The sequence below is a fragment of the Cupressus sempervirens genome, chromosome 1, assembly GCF_028749045.1.
Source record: "Cupressus sempervirens isolate cs-2001-9-10 chromosome 1, ASM2874904v1, whole genome shotgun sequence".
Lineage (NCBI taxonomy): Eukaryota > Viridiplantae > Streptophyta > Pinopsida > Cupressales > Cupressaceae > Cupressus > Cupressus sempervirens.
The window spans coordinates 392325780-392342675 of record NC_143118.1 but is presented as its reverse complement, the minus strand read 5'-3'; the positions used below and the strand labels follow the sequence as shown (position 1 = coordinate 392342675).

Here is a 16896-nt window from a genome sequence, read left to right as displayed (position 1 = left end):
GAAAAACAATATAGATTAATGCCTTATCCCTTTTCTATTTAATCTTGATTGTTAAAAAAAAACCTTGAATATAAAATAAAAAGAGTATAAGTAAATAATCAAGAGTGACCTTTCTGAACAATTAATAGTAGTATTCAATAGTTATCTCTTGAACAAGACTATCTCCTAAACAAGACTATTACAATCTTGATTGGGCCTATACCCTATCAATTGTGTCTTGATATGCATTTTTTTAGGACCTCATTAAGGAAAAATTACAAAGAATGAAATAATGCTTTATATATTATTGTTATAGCCTACCATATGTTCTATATTTTATCATTATAGCCTACCAAATTTCTTGACTTGTTGATACTAGTCATCTACACAGGTATGTTGTCAGATAGTAAAGCAACTGAAACATATAAATGCAAGTCTCTAAAATTCATCTCATGCAATGCATTTGAAAGCAGGAAGAATAAAACTAGAGGAATATTGTAACTGCCTCTTGAACTATGCCTAACTTTAGTGAGCTAGTTAAACCTAATCCTTTTCTATTACACCTCTTTGGGGATCATTAAATGTGCTCCTATCTTCTTTTTTTAAATAGAAGCTATATTATGTAAATTAGCTTTTACCTTCCCAAGAGTTAATACTTATTACTGATAATGTTTGTTGAATGTGACTTTGTATTGATTTATGCTTGTATAGTGGCTTAGTATGGTTTAAATAGTATAACTTGCTATCAGACTTTAATGGTTTCAATGGTTCCTGTAGAGTACAAGAGCGAAAGAAATCAATGACTATTTTGCTTTGTGGTACAAGTGGATGTGGAAAGTCAACTTTATCTTCTTTATTGGTATCTTCAAAATTCTTTTGATAGAAGATCTATTTAACAGTTTTATTATGAACCCAAAAGATAAAGCTTGATGATTGCAAAGGACTCAATCATATAAAGATGTTTCCAAATGATGATTCGGTGGGATTATGCCTATATCATATCCTATAGCCACATAGGCATAAGGTTCATTTAAAGTGATCCAGTGTTTCACTCTATCTCCAAACTCTTGAAAGAAAACTTCCATGTAAGCTACAAAGTCCTTCTTGCATTGTTAGGAACACAGTATCTTTTATGCAAGTACGATGACCAAGAAAATAAATTAAAGTTTAATGATTTACAAGTGTTTCTTACACAATGATTTGAAGCATCTTTTTTTAGGAGAAATTTGAATTCTACACTTCTCCAATCTAGGAGATGATCAAATATAAATAGTGTTTTACAATGTTGTATGAGGTCACAAACTGTGTGGCTTGAAGCTGACTCCTCCACTCTCTACCGACACATAATAATGAAGCTCCCAAATTTTGTCCAAACTCTAGGTGTTGTTGGTACATCATAGTTTGTGCTAAGAGAAACTAATGTCAAAAAGGATTAACAAGCCCCCTATTTCTTAATTTTAAAGGTGCCCACACTATTTATATTTGATCATTTCCTAGATTGGAGAAGCATAGAATTCAACCTTTTTATTTGAGCTTGAGTTGAGTTGCTTCTTTTTTTCTTGCCATTGACAATGAGGATGACCATATGTGAGGAAAAATGTATCGGTTTAAGTCTGAATAAGAATACAACAACAATTGTTTCTAGGAGGGCTACATGCAATACCCATGGAGAGGAATCTCCTTATTTTGTTGGGTGGGATGAGTATAGAAAGAATCTATATGATGAAAAGCTCAATCCTAAGGGAGTTATCCAGATGGGCCTCATAGAGAACAGGGTAATGGAGATAGCCCGAATTGTTAAGTTGGTTTTTTCATATGATTTTTGTTTTTGGATTGAAGATTGCCAAAGTTGTTATGTTGATTTGTTTTCTTATGACGTAGTTCATAATTTTCAGCAATGTTATTTCTAGATTGGACTATGTAAAAGTTGTAACCTTTAAGAAATGTTCCATAATATTATATAATCTTTCTTTTATGATCAAGTATGTTTTATTTTCAATCAATGTAGGTAGCCTTCCAGGGTATTCCTTAGAATAGGTTTTTATTTTTATTTTTGGTATATATGGAGAAATCAGCATAGTTACATGTCAAATGCTTTGACACCATAGATTGCCTAAGATAGGAATACGATGTGTACTTGCATAGTTGCAGTGTTTTAAAGTGGTAAATTGACATTTATGGTTTCTACATTTGTATTGTAGTTATCATTTGATCTATTGGTAAAATGGTTGTCAAAGCACCCAGAAGCATTAATGGCATTGACTAAAAAGAGTTTATTCAAAGAATTGGCACTTTATTAGGACTACCATGGGTTGGAAGCTTTTAGAAAGCTAACATAAGACTTTCTAATATCCTTCAACAAAAAAAAATTTGGACTGCTGATCATAATTTTCTTTCAAGGTTGTCAAATTCTAGGATGAATTCATAGTTTTGGTTGTATTTTGAAATTTAAAATCCATCTTAAGAGGCTTCCTCTACTTATCATGATTTTCTTAGATGATTGTCACAGTAAAGTAAAAATTCACAACTCTAATTGAGATTTGGATTATACCATATAACTTGTGAGGTACACTATAATTATGATAGAGGAGGAAATATTTTAGATTTGTAAAAGCATCTATAAGGATTGTAACTTATTTCTTGAGCAATATGAACACTGATATTTTGTTTGGTATACATTTCTCTACATAAATCCTAATTTTGTTGAATGATATTCTCTTTTTTCTATTTTTTGACATATTGTGAAGTGTCTACCACTTTATCTATATCTTGTTGAACATTGTTCTCTTATTCTATTTTCTAACATATTTTCAAGAGTTTATTGAGCATTAGTTTCTTATGGCTATTTACATGACCCTTTATATTTTTACAACTAATTTGTACTGCACTTTTATGATTCTCTAGGCTCGTGAGCTTTTCTCATCACATGCATCCCTTACAATATTAGAATTATTGCTTATAAGCATTTTTCTTATTATTGCAGGCTATGGCTAGTTTCATGGAGGCACTGAGAGGAAACAAAGTGAAATTTGAAGCATAAAGGATAGTAAATACAGCTGGGGCAACAACAACCAATGAGTTGTTAATGTTCTACCTTGTTGGTCCAGGAGACGTCTTCCTAGTGCCCACTCCATACTACATAGGGTAAGTTGTCTTTTCTTTTAACAAAACACTTAGAAACATCTCTATTAATCAATTTGTTAAAAGATGGGTTGTCCACGAATAGACTTATAAAGCTAATGTCTAATATCACTTGTTATAAGATAGGATTGTCATTTTACTATTTATTAACCTCTTAATGTGTCATTTTACTATAAGATTAAACATGTTAATGCCTCATACAACCATTGGAAAAGACTATTATGTCAGTCCATTATCAGCATCAATAAATTTTTTCTAATCTTGACCCTTAATGGATCGTATTTTCTATATACAATGATTAAATTTCTTTGTTGGGTATTTTCAATAGCCTCAGATTAGTATTTTTTCTGATAATTTATTTTCACTTCAAGTTTGATAGAGATCTAAGGTGGCGGATAGGGGTAGAAATTATGCCCATCCATTGTTACAATTCAAATAACTTTGAGATCATCAAATTAGTAGCAATATTAGCATACAAGAGAGCCAAAGATCTCAACAAGAAGGTGAAAGGAATTCTCATAACAAATCCATGCAACCCTTCTAGGAACAACATCAAGTGTTGAAACATTGAAGATGATGTTTGCATTTTCTCAAAAGATGAAAATGCATCTAGTCTGTGATGAGATATATTCAGGATCGGTCTTCTCTTCACCAAGGTTTAACAATATTGAAAAAATTGTGGCCAAAGAAAACTATAGTCCTGACAATGTGCATATAGTCTACGGTTTATCTAAATATTTGGGCCTTCTAGGCTTTAGGGTAGGGGCAATTTACTCTTACAACAAAACTGTGGTCATAGCAACTAGAAGAATGTCTAGTTTCTACATGGTATCATCTCAAACCCAACATTTATTGGCTACTATGTTGTCAAATAGAGGGTTTGTTGATTATTATATTGTAGAGAACAAGAGAAGATTACAAGAGAGGTATAATGTGTTTGTCTTGGAGCTTGCTCAGTCTGGCATTAAGCACTTGGAAGGAAATGCAAGTCTTTTTTGTTGGGTTAACATGAGTCATCTGCTTCCCTCAAAAGATCTAGAGGGAGAAGTAAAGCTATGGGAAAATATACTATATGAAGCTAGGTTAAATGTATCACCAAGATCCTCATTCAAATGCGTGGAACCTGTTTGGTTTAGAGTTTGCTTTTCTGATATGAATATATCTACCAATCTTCTAAGTTTTTGTTCCTAATGATTCTTCACTAAGTCTTTTAGAGTTAATTAATTTTTTAGCTTATACTTTACTTGTTTAATTTTTGAATTTTTTAGCTTATACTTAACTTGTTTAATTTTTGAATAAGGCGGCATATAAAAAAGAACAGCTTCCAAGAAACCAAATTTTTAGCAAGTGCATTTTAGATGCAAAATTTAGTATGGTTGTCTCTATGACAGGTTGAATTAGAGGATCCCATAGAGAATATTGGAGCCAAGTTGGTGAGGCAAGCTACAACAAAGACAAATGATTTGGCAAGTGATGGAACTACCACATCGGTGGTTCTTGCACAAGGTTTAATAGCTAAAGGCATAAAGGTACTTTTGCTAGTATGGGATATGAGAGTGCCTTTTCCAAAGCTTGATTAAGAAATCAAAAAATAAATAGAATGTGGCAGATGAAGTTCAATTCTAAACTCTGTAGCTGAATCCTTATAAATCATCATATGATTCAATGTGCTGTGAAAACACCTTTTATATGAATCAAATAAATAATTTTGCAATGTTTAAGATAAAGAAAACATTGAAAGACGTCAATCATCTAATATTTGAAAAGAATTAGCTAAAGGCAAGGGCTTCTATGTTCAGGTTGTTGGAGCTAGAGAAAATCCCATTTAGATTGCCAGGGGTATTGACAAGACTGTAAAAGGTTTAGTTACTAAACTAAAAGTTATTTCAAAGGAGGTAAATTTTATCTTTTTGGATCACTGTGTTGACTATTTGGTTGAGCTTATTTCACAATCTATATGAGATGGTTGTCTTTTGAAAAAGTTATATTTTTTTCATTCTAGTGGAAACTAATTACCCTCCCCATTTTACCTGTCCACCCAATTGATAGCAATGAGCTTTAGTAGATCAAATGTATAGCACAATGTCATGCATGACATCAGAGTACTATGTGTTCAATTTGATATTATATTTGTTAGAAATACATATTGTTAAAGTACTATTGTACCCTTTTTTTCATATCTGGGGCTTGTAGGAAGTTGTATCCATGTCCATATCTCTATGGCCTTATTGGAATTATTGTGAGTGGTGCTTGAGTCTTGGTCAGATGAAATGTTTAGTTTCTTCACATCTAGTTTCTATATGTCTATTTTCCTGCACAGTATGTTAAAAGAAATATAATTTTTTATTTATGTCTTGTAAGATTACATATTACATTGGGGATGGGCTGTTCTTTTCCTCTAGGTTTCTTATCATGGTGTAGAACCTCTGTCAAATGTTTTGTTTCTATAGATTTTCAAACCTTGTATTTTTGGTATGGTTCAAGTTGAAGATAGCGAGTTAGTAGATGTGGTTGTAGTAAGTGTTGGGGACAATTATGAAGTTGGAAATATGATTACAAAGGCCTTGAGTAAAGTTGGTAGGAAGGGTACCATAACTCTTGAAGTAGGAAAAAGTGTAGAAAATAATTTATACATTGTAGAGGGAATGCAATTCGATCGTGGATATATTTCCCCATATTTTGTGACAAACAGTGAGAAGATGACAACAAAGTATGAGAATTGTAAGGTAACTAATATATGGATTGAAATCATTTTTTCCATTTTTAGCCTATTTTGAAAATGAGTACTTATCATTTAGCTATTGTAAGAGAGTGGTTGGACATGTATTAGGAATTAGGCAAATTTATGTAGAAATGAATTTATTTTGCTTTACAACCTGCAGCTCTTGTTGGTTGATAAGAAAATAACAAATGCAAGAGATACAATTGGCATATTGGAAGATGCAATTCATGGTGGTTATCCTATCTTAATAATTGTTGAAGGCATTGAGAAAGAAGCCCTAGCTACCCTTATCATCAAGAGGCTTCGAGGTGCGCTAAAGATTGCTACTTTAAAAGCTGCTAGATTTGGAGAAAGGAAAAGTCAGTATTTGGATGACATTGCTATGTTGACTGGAAGTATTATTTAGTAGTATGATTATCAAGTGAACCTTGAATTTTTGTCTCTTAATCATTTATCATGGCATTTTTCTATTCAATGTTAATTATGTTGGTCAATTTTTCATAGGCCATAATGAAGTAGCCTTTTTAATATTTTGAACATGAGTTTAAATTGAGTGCAAAAAGCAAGTTGTCAGCTTAGGATTATGTCATTTCAGATTTCATTCTCCTAATATGTTATTTAGTAATATAGACAACTATAAACATCTTAACTGTGTATTCTAATGTAGGCACTATCATTAGAGATGAAGTGAGGCTAGCCCTTGACACTGTTAGGAATGAGGTTCTAGGAACTGCTGCCAAGACAGTACTGACAAAAGATTCAACAACAATAGTTAGTGATGGAACGAATTAGGAGGCTGTTGAGAGAAGAGTTAATCAAATTAGGAGCATGATTGAGGTATGCCTTCTTGTCTGTGTGTGTTTGTTCTTTGGGCCTTAAAATGGACTATCAGTCTTATGCTTTACAATTAGAGCACTTTAGTTTTATTCTTTATGTTATTTATCCTTTGTCTACACCTAGTATCTCATCATAGTTAACACTCTATCTTTTTTTGAGCATATCAATATATTGGCAAAGAATAACTCATTAGAGAATTGTGCTATTAAATTGATATATTTCTGGATTCGATTGTGTAAAGATTTTTTACCATCAATGTTTCGAATCACACCAAGTGATCCATCATCAGGATGAAGAGAGCAAGAGATGTCAAACAAAATGGGTTGCAGAAGTAGACAGACTCAAAGATATAGGGACTAAGGGAGGGGGATTGCACGCACACCAAAAAAGTCAAATGGGGAGATGGTAGGATAGAAGACCCTAAGTGATAGACTCCCAATCAGCAGGGGAACAAGTAAAAGATGGTTGGACCCTCAACCCCTCGTGGCAGCCAATGTTAACCTCTAGGTGCAGAGACCATCATTGCGAGTAGTAACCTCTCTCCTCGCACTCTCTCCCATCTTGTTTGGTCGCTCTTGCTCCACCGGTTGGGTTTCCTTCTTTCCCTCGATTGCCTCTTTTCTTTGTTTTTAGTAGCTTGCCTCCTTGCTTCTAGGGTTAGATTGCTATTGTGGGTGTGTGTTGGCGTGGGTGTACGTGTGTTAATTTCAACACATGCACACACAAGCATTGGTCATTCAGCTGGTGCTTTGTTTTTAGTTATTTGGTTGGTATGTTCAGTTTGACATTTGCGCAATCCATTATTTTTATTAACAAATTCTTTTTTAACGTGTGTGTGTGCATCGGTATATATATATACTTACATGTTTTTATTTTTATTTTTCATTTTTCATTAGTTATTTTTCCTCGTATTAGGTGTATATATTCTTTATATTTTTTTATAATTTACTCGTTTATGTGTATGTGTCTAGTTGATGCACTATTTCCATAGTTATATATAAATATAAATAATACTATATATATATTTGTTTGTTTACATCTATATAGATTTTTTCCCTTTGCTGGCCCATTTCTGCCCACATCTAATTCTCATCCATGTTTATGTATATGTGTCTATACATATATCGAGTAAAAAATAACACACACACACACGCGCATAACATTATATATATATATATATATATATATATATATATATATATATATATATATATATATATATATCAAAAATTGATACACACATACACTCATTATATACTATATTTGCATGTGTTCTACCCAACACGTTATATTTATTCATGTTTTTGTCTTTAGACATGTTTATTCCTATTCATATTTTCAATTTCTTTAATTTATTATCATTATTTATTTGTATTTTTATTTTTATTGGTATTTTTAATTTTATTTCTAATTTTTATGTGGTCTGTTCTTAAGGTGGATGTTCATTTATATATTTATTTAGCAGTTTGTTCCTGTGGGTTTTCTATGCTGTGTTATACGTATTTCCAACTTGCTTTTTAGTAATTTATTTTCATTTTCATTCATTTTTTGACTCTTGTTTTTGTTTTTTTTTTTCTGTTCTTAGTGGGGACGTGCATTTTTTTGCCACATGCCCTACATCTGGCCATTTCTTTAGTTTCCTTTTCACTTCTCTTTTACTTGTTCCCCTGCTGATTGGGAGTCTATCACTTAGGGTCTTCTATCCTACCATCTCCCCATTTGACTTTTTTGGTGTGCGTGCAATCCCCCTCCCTTAGTCCCTATATCTTTGAGTCTATCTACTTCTGCAACCCATTTTGTTTGACATCTCTTGCTCTCTTCATCCTGATGATGGATCACTTGGTGTGATTCGAAACGTTGATGGTAAAAAATCTTTACACAATCGAATCCAGAAATATATCAATTTATTTGCTATGGATTGTGGAAATTTAATCTCTTTAATTGTGCTATTGTCAACCTAGCTTGTAGAATGTATTTGACAATTGAATATTTTCTTTATTTCCAAATTTCTAAACAAGAGTATGAGAAAGAAAAATTGAATGAAAGATTGCTAACTATCTGGGAGAGTTGCAGTTATACAGGTGAAGTTATTGAAATGTGTCTAGTCTTTTGTAGTGTTTCACTATTAAATACTTCTATGAGTAATAGAGAAATTTTGTCAATGTATATCATTCATTAAGATAGGCTTTATTGTGCCTATATCATTATGATAATAAATAAGCATGAGCCAAGTTAGGTGATGGATGATAAGAAGTATGATTGGTAGGTAGGAGCACAAACAAAGACAAAGTTGAAGGAAAAGAAGTTATGAGTAGAGGATGATTTGAATGCTACAAAGGTATGGCAGTCTTCTCTGTAAATAACTTTATCATTTGATACAAATGCATAAAATTCCCATGTCAATTCCTATGCTAGCAAAAATTAACTATTAAGCCACTTGTGTATGGAATGACAAAGTCTTTTGTCTACTATTCTCCAATGGTGTAAAGATGACTAATTCTTTTGTCTACTATCCTTTGATCCTCCCTTGTAGAATGAAAAATTAATTGAAGCTATATAAATTGTATTGGAGCAATTCACTAATTAATTTCTATAAATAGGCAGTTGTTGAAGAGGGCATTGTTGTTGGTGGAGGGTGTGCTCTTTTCAGCTTCCTACAAAGGTTGATGCTATTAGAGATACACTTGAAAATGAGGAATAGGAGGTAGCTTAATTTTGTGTTTGCTACATGAGAAAGTATGGTTGGCATGGAAGTGGCTTTATAATCCTTAATGGATATATAGATAATGTTTTTTCATATAAGACTTAGCTCTGCAATGTGTTTGTAACATCTGGCTCTAAAATTTACTGGTTCTTTGGTGTCCACAAATTGGTGCAGGTATTGTTAAACAAGATTTGAGCTACCTGGTGAAACTAATTGCAAAGAGCGCACGAGTAAATGGAAGTGTTGTGGTTGAATAGGTTATTACAACTCCTGAGAAATTGTTGAATAGAATCAAGTATATTTAAACTCAATTCTTTCACAGATAGAATCTCATTGATTTAAGCTCTTTTTCCTGGGTATGTCTTGTTCAATTTCATTGGACATCATCCTAAATGCAAATAGCTCTTTCTAGTCCTTATGAAGCCTGTTGAATTTAAGTAAATTGACATTGTGCCTGGGTATTCAATTTCACTGGATGTCACACTAGATGTGAATAGCTCTTTCTAGTCTTCATGGTAGTAAAATGACAACCCTATCCTTGTCTTTTTATAGGTCCTTTCCAATGATAATTCCAATTATGGATACAATGTTTCTATAGGTGGTTATGAAGACTTGATGGCTGTAGAAATTATTGATCCAACTATGGTAAGATGGTATATTCATTTGATGTAATTTATTTTTATTTTTTCAATTTCCTAATTGGTGAAATGAATGCAAATTAATGTCATTTAACTCCTTGCAAATATGGTTTATCAGGATGTTCACTGACTGTGTATTTGCGTAGTGCCTTTGTTATAAAGAAAGAAGGAAAATGCAAGCCTAAGTTGGATGTGATGCCAATTGTCTTAGGCCCTCTACCCTTTCTAAATTATGATGTGTATTTTACATAGGTAGGGATTATGCTATATCATATTGAAATTGAATGAATACCAATATTTATCATAATATGATAGGCAACTAGTTGCTTGCAAATTGTTAGGAAGCTCACCAAGATAAATTGGTCACTACAGTCAAAAAACATGGCTACTACAATTTCATTTTGGTTGACAATAGGGTTATTTACCATGTATGTTAGTTTACAAGTCTATAAAGAATGCACCATTTTAGTGGTTTTTTTTTTTTCTTTGAAATATCCCTTATCAAAAATTAACCCAAACTTAACAAAAATTGACACAATTAATAGGAAAATCAAATAGTGTCCAATACGTCTTCCCAAAAAAAATTTTACAAGAAGATAATCCAATGATAATAACATAAAAATAGTTCTACTCTAACATCCACTTTCAGTTTCAGGAATCTAAGCGTGACATGAATATCTAATAGTATTTTGAAATCAATACTTCTAGGTCTTGTTATTTAGACATCAACAAAAACAATCTCAGTTCCATTTGAGCATTAGAACCCCTAACTCTATTGTTTGGAACAGAAATGATTCCTAAGAAATAGACTTGCATGTGCAATCATGTTATGAAATGAACTTCAAGAAATGAACTTTTTATAATTGAACATGCATAGCCATGTCTGATTTCTAAAACCTTAATCTCTTCCAATTTATATGCAAGTTCCCAACTAGGACCTTAATTATCTCTAAAATTCCCAATTGTGGTTTGGATTGCACTTGTGAATGGCAACTTGTAACATTCCCTACTAGGAGAATGCAAATTCCTAGTGGTTAATCTTACATCACTGCACATATAAATCATATTAAATTTAGAAACAATTATTGATTCACAATACATACTTAAGGCTTGATTCCTTACTTTTTTGCTAATTACTTACCTTATAGCTAGTTGTCTATTAGATAAATACCATTCTCACATAATTCTAGTATCTAAATTTTTGACATACCATTCTAGCTATCTACTACTGAAAAGAACACATAGCTTGAGAAAATGCAATGGAGTGTTTTGTTCAGTGTTAGCTTTGAAAGGTGTTAGCTGGGGTGACAGTATCTTACAAGACAGATCAAAAATGTCTAAAAGGTTTGGTAGGCTGTGGAGACCATAAGGAAACTTCTTTGTAACTTACTATACTTTTGTTTCCAATTTAAATCTATATTCAACGTAGTATGATTCGTGAAGCAACATCATTTTTGTTGGATGTTTTGAAGCTTAATTTTCCAAAATATGCGGATCTTCAAACTAAGGCGAGTTGTTAATATGATCATGAATCAACTAGCTTTTAAACCTAGTTTAAAAGTACACTAATGTGCAAAGTCTGGAAAGAGTGAAAATGTAACTATTTAAACATTGTTGATTGTGGAAATTATTGTGGTTTTTTCTTTTCCAATTTTATTTTCCTTTCAAGTTCTTGAGATTAATTTGGCCACTTTCCCTAATTTTGCTGATGCTATCTTGGCAAATGGAAATTTCAGTCACTATGACCATCCTCATATATGAGAAGGTTGGTTTATATATGTGCATACTTCAAGTAGGTGATTCATTGGGAGTACACTAATTGAGCTTTAATATAGATTGAATATTTTGTATGAAGTATTATCTATATAAATATTTTTTTTAGTTTTACTCCATTTTTGCTTATGTCAAATGGTTTTTTAGGAAATATTTATGCATCACTAATACTGTAAGTTTGATTACAGCACTACACATAGTTGTCTGATATCAAACGTGTCATTGTCAACACCCACGCTATTGAGCCACATGTCTGTGAAACATCCTGTGCTCTTGAAACTGAATAGAAACTATCAATTCCCTTACTAATTCTAGAACTTTTGCAAAACAAGATGCATTTTCAACCATCTTAGATAGGGAAAACTATGCATATTCCTCCCAATGCCCTAATGTGTTCTTTCGTATGCATTTTCAAATATTTGCAACATGTTAGTTATAAAAGAATGGAATTAGTCTTAAGCCATTCCATGTCACATCCTTTGTCAACTTAATACTGTGAGATTTCTTAGGTAGCCCTTAGTTGATGACTGGGACTATTTCAAAACAATGGTGAGTCCTTAATCTCAACACTTGCATTTCTCTTCATGGTTCCTGATAGTGAAAATAGCTTAATTACAAGCACATAGGGTCTAGTTCATTCAATACAAGAACATAAGAGGACTCTTTGAGTATGATGCTATTATGGCTTGTTGAAATTTGTTGAGATTATGTATTAAGCTCAAGTAGACTTGAACTTAAGACCTCCCAAATGAGAAGCTCACAATTTATTGTTTGGTAAGTCCAAGATGGCCATGCAAAGACAAGGGTTTTGTGGATGATATTGTCAATGAAGTGTTCATCTAAGCTCTTGACTATTGCCAAATTTCCATCACCCAAGACATCCAAATAAACAAACTACTTAGTTTCTTTAGTAAACTTGCCATTATCATCTATAGGAGATAGTACTGGAAGATTATATTTCATGCTAGTCAAAAATTCTTCTAGGCTATGCCTTAGACTAGTATGAACCAGCCCGGTTCCAAATGCTATCATTATGTAATCTCCACCCACAACACTTCTTGATATGTGTCCCTCTAGATACTCCAACTTAGACTTAGCCAAAGCCATGCTAGATGAGGGACTCCAATGAATCAATTTCTAGCCTCTATAAATGTGGTTCTAAAAAAACATTTTCCCAAATACTTCAATCTCTGCAGCATCATACTCTAGAGCAAGTGTCATATAGGGATTCTCACACTCTCCCCATATTTTGTATCTCCTAAATTATTTCCTTTTAGCATATAACTTGTTGTGCATAGTTTTTGAGTTCTCTTATTGTATCAGGCATATCAATGAAGAAGCATATTAGTTATTGTCGGTGTTTAAGACAGTTTGATTAGTTACTGTTGGTGTTTTTTAGGCATTTTATAAAATAGTTCACATGCCTTGCGTATGATTTGACATTTTGCATGCATCTTTCACTCTCTCATCCGATTGATGATGGATTATAGAGAGTGGTCTGAAATGATGATGCTAAAAAACATGCAATCAAATCGAAAATGAACTTGCATTACAAATGGATTGTGGAAATTTGATATTGTTAGCAAAGTTAACAATATCAGATTTCCACAATCTATTTGTAAGCAAGTTCATTTTAGATTTGATTGTGTGTGTTTTTTAGCATCATCATTTCAGATCACTATTTGTAATCCATCATCAGCTAGATGAGAGAGTGCAGGATGCATGCAAAATGTCAAATCATACGCAAGACATGTGAACTATTTTATAGAATGCCTGAAAAAAATTTACACCCAGGTGTTGGTCAAAATTTTGACCAATGGCTAGTAGTTTTCTACCATCATTGGTCAAAATTTTGACCAATGCCTGGGTGTTTTCTACCATCATTGGTCAAAATTTTGACCAATGCCTAGGTTTTTTCTACCAGGCATTGGTCAAAATTTTGACCAATGCCTAGTAGTTTTTTACCAAGCATTGGTCAAAATTTTGACCACTACCTGGTAGAACTTGCACCATGGCTCTAAAAGGTTTTCAACCAATAGATTGGTTGAAATTTTGACCAACCAGTATGTTGGTCAAAATTTCAACACAAATTTTGACCAACCTGGGTCAAAATTTTGACCAATAATGGTTGAAAAATGGGCTCAAATGTAGTAATGACCTAAAGAGAGAAAAGAAATTTGCTAAAAGTTTCAACAAGCCAAACCCATCAAATACTTTGAGCAACTATTGAGATCCCCTAGATCCAACAATGATACATTAGGACTAGGCTACACAAGCATTGAAGAAGGAGAATCATCCAAAGTTGCAAAAGAAAGGAACATCAAAAGTAAGAACTCCAAACCTACTTGTCATAATTGTGGTAAGAAAGGACACATTGCTAATATGTGCAGGAGAAAGGTTACAAATTAGAATGTCAAGCCTAAGAACATGACTCATTGTCATAAGTGCAACAAGCAAGGTCATCAGGTACATGAATGCAGAACCAGGATCGTGCATACACAAAGATTAGAAGGATACTACTACAATTGTCAAAAGTATGGACATAGAGCTTTTGAATACAAATTCAAAACCATGTGGTCATCAAACAATCCAACAAAGGTAAGAAACAATGGGAACTCTTACAATTGAGATTATAATACAAGATATAGTTGTTATTACTGTCAAGAATATCAACATATTCTTGAAAAATGTATTAGGACACACTTTAGTGGCAATTACAGAAGATGGTTAAGTCAAACTACATGTTTTAGCTATTTGATGACTGGTCACATTAGTAAATATTGTCCAACTAGGTCAAAGGTGTAATACCCCAAAATTGGTTCATCGCCATGACAACCAATTCTGGTCTATTCTAATTAATTCTAAAGTCTTATGTCACTAGGCAATTCTAGTTCTAATTTTCGCTACTTGACCTAAGTGTCAAATGCAGAAAACTCTGAGTTTGCATTAATCATGCTATTTATTTAATTCCTAAATTATTGACTCATATTAGTCACATTAAACCTATTGATTAAAGATTTAATTTAATTTAAAGTGTTTATAGTTTAATTAAATCAAATTATCTCCTAAGGCTAATGCACTAGGTAATTAAATTATTTAATTTAATAGTGCCCACTTTAATTAATTGAATTAGATTGTTCAATTAAATAGAAAAGGCATTTATGAAGTCATGTCTCATTTATTAAATTAAATAATATCTTCAAAATCCTCTCTTCAATTCGAAATGGAAACTCTGAGTGAACTACTTCTCGAAATTAGAATCAATCCAATTAACTTGCTCTCACATTTATGACAAGTTCAGTTAACAACTTATCACACTCAGATCTGAAATAGTTAACTTCACCTGCATAAGGAAGTTTCCATCTTAAGTGAATCTTCTATCTAATCCTAACTGTTCATCAAGGTTGATCCTGACTATTGATGGATTTTAGGAATTCTATTTAAGGGACTCCTAATTCCTCATTATGGAGGTTGAATTGAATTTTCTTCAAATCTCTACTGAATTGTGCACTCATTAGCTCATTATTCTCATAAGCTTTTCATTATTTAGATTTAAAGATCATATAGCTTTAATATGCATACATATAGTCTAGTTTATTTTATATGTTATTAGATTTAGTGCATATCTCATCTAGATTACCTGCATATCATATAGACTTAATTGCATTTAAACCCTTCATTCTAGAATGGTATGGTTGCCTGCATCTCAACTTTGACAGCATAAATAGGCAAAATCCTTCTAGATAGAAGGCAACAGGTCACAATGTTGAACCTCTTGGATGAACTATTCCATGTTCATTCCAGGATGAATCTACAAGTAAGGACTACATTGAAATGTGTGTGTGAAGTTTGAGGCCACATTCTACATATACATTTCTGGCACCTATTGTGGGGCCAGGAAAATAAATTTTTCTGACCTCATCTACATTAATTTCTGTCATTTTTATTGTTTGTCACATTTTTTCGTACAGTTCTCTAAATTTTCATGTGAGAAATTTCATTTTCACACAAATATTTGAGGGTATTGCCCGAATCTATACACTTTCTCGAGCGAAAAAGTGCCCCATTGAGCAAGTCTTCACGCGACACCTCATTTTCTCGCGCAGGTTGGTGAAAGATCTTGTGCAGTCCTGTCCAAGATTTCATGCAAAATTTTGAAACAACAAATTTAATTTCGTAATTTTTCAGCATTTTGTTCATTATCTTTTATTGACGTGTTTTTCCCTGAAGCATTATTTTTTTGTTTTCTAGTTTTCTGTAGCTTAACAATTTTTTGTAGGATGTTTGACGAAGATTCCTTATACAAACCATTCAAACATGAACTGACTATTTGCTTGCAGGATGATTGTTGAAGATACATTTTTCAAAGAAAATATTAAAACACACAAAACGATGTGCTTTATTTCCTTCTTTCTAAACATAATCTAATTAGGGCTTGTGAACTTCTTAGGGTGCAAGACAGAAGAATAGGGGATTATGCTCTTCACCACTTGGAGGTCATGACCAAGGGTGAATTAGAAACCTAGACGCTTCTGAAAGATAGCATTCTAAAGAAGGCAAGCAACTTAGTGGCTCTCTAGTGCTAATTCTTTTCTATGATGATATGATGGTTACCTTTCAAGGGAATCAAAATCTTTAGGAGAGGATGAGTCTAGATTGATTAAGTTAAGTTGATAATTAACGTGTTTTTTATGTTTGGGTGAGAAACTAAGGTAGAGGAGTATGCTATTTCCCCTTGGGGGAAATTAGAAACTTTGACCCTTATGTTTGAACCACCAATCTAAGTCAATCCTTTAGAGGGCTTGCCAGAGTGATCCAACATCTGGGAATGACCCAAGTGAGCACACTTCTTTAGTGAAAGATTCTAACTCACTATAATCAAGATGCTTTGTAGAGTGAAAGACTCCAAAGTCGGATTAATTTCTTTCCCTTGATTCTTGATATCACTTATCAAGGGCAAGCTCTGTCTGTTGCACTGGTCGGCACTGGCCCCAGTCTTGCTAAGCAAGTCTATGCACTGTTAGATGCTGGTGTGGGTTGTTGATCTTAACTCTACTTGTAGAGCCACTAGGAATTAATATGAATGGAAGCCAAGTAAAAAC

At 32.9% G+C, this 16896-nt stretch overlaps 2 pseudogenes; both read left to right on the top strand.

The window, feature by feature from the left end:
• Positions 1-1550: 1550 nt before the first annotated feature.
• Positions 1551-4311, top strand: LOC149577943 (1-aminocyclopropane-1-carboxylate synthase 3-like; annotated as a pseudogene).
• Positions 4312-5594: 1283 nt separating this feature from the next.
• Positions 5595-6634, top strand: LOC149577942 (ruBisCO large subunit-binding protein subunit beta, chloroplastic pseudogene; annotated as a pseudogene).
• Positions 6635-16896: the final 10262 nt, after the last annotated feature.